The sequence below is a fragment of the Gossypium arboreum genome, chromosome 3 (genome assembly GCF_025698485.1).
Source record: "Gossypium arboreum isolate Shixiya-1 chromosome 3, ASM2569848v2, whole genome shotgun sequence".
Taxonomy (NCBI): domain Eukaryota; kingdom Viridiplantae; phylum Streptophyta; class Magnoliopsida; order Malvales; family Malvaceae; genus Gossypium; species Gossypium arboreum.
Window position 1 is genome coordinate 109,566,961 of NC_069072.1, and position 703 is coordinate 109,567,663.

The 703-nt window shown below is 39.5% G+C and overlaps 1 non-coding gene across 1 annotated transcript; it reads right to left on the minus strand.

Moving 5' to 3' along the window:
* Window positions 1-209: 209 nt before the first annotated feature.
* Window positions 210-316, minus strand: LOC128291302 (small nucleolar RNA R71). The gene has a single exon (XR_008281078.1). It is a non-coding gene; the product is annotated as a small nucleolar RNA R71 (small nucleolar RNA).
* Between the last annotated feature and the right edge of the window lie 387 nt (window positions 317-703).

The window sequence follows — 703 nt, forward strand, 5'->3', positions numbered from 1 at the left end:
ATCTCCACCGTCGATTGTTTACGGAGGAGAGTGATTCATTTAAGATAGCTGGTGTGATTAATGATGCATTGAGGTTGAAGTTGTTTCTGTACTTGTTACGAGATCGAGCACGAGCATGGCTCAATTCATTGCCGCCAAGTTCCATATCTACATAGTAAGAATTAGTAGAGAGATTTTTGGTTAAGTATTTCCTGCCTAGCAAGAACGCTAAGTTGAGGAACGAGATCACAATTTTCCAACAATTGGATGACGAGTCTTTGTATGAGGCTTGGGAACAATTCAAGAAGTTACTTCGTAAGTGTCCTTATCATGGGATTTCTCAATGCACATACAAGATTGATGGTAGATGCTTCTATGAATTGTGCAATTTTGTCTAGGTCTTATAATGAGGCTTATGAGATCATCGAGAGGATCGCGAGTAATAACTATCAATGGCCAAAAAATCGAACAGCTTCAGAAAGACGTGTAGCCGGAGTTCATGAAGTTGACGCCCTCACTTCGTTATCAGCTCAGGTATCGTCTATTTCCTCTATGTTAAAACAATTTACCGCTAATAATGCTAATAATTTTGCAGCTAAGCCACCAAGTCTGTAAAAGTAGTTTCTTGTGTGTACTGTAGGGAAGGTCATTCTTTTGAGAATTGTCCATCAAATCCTGAGTCAGTGTACTATGTGGGGAACCAATATCAAAATAGGAGTCGACA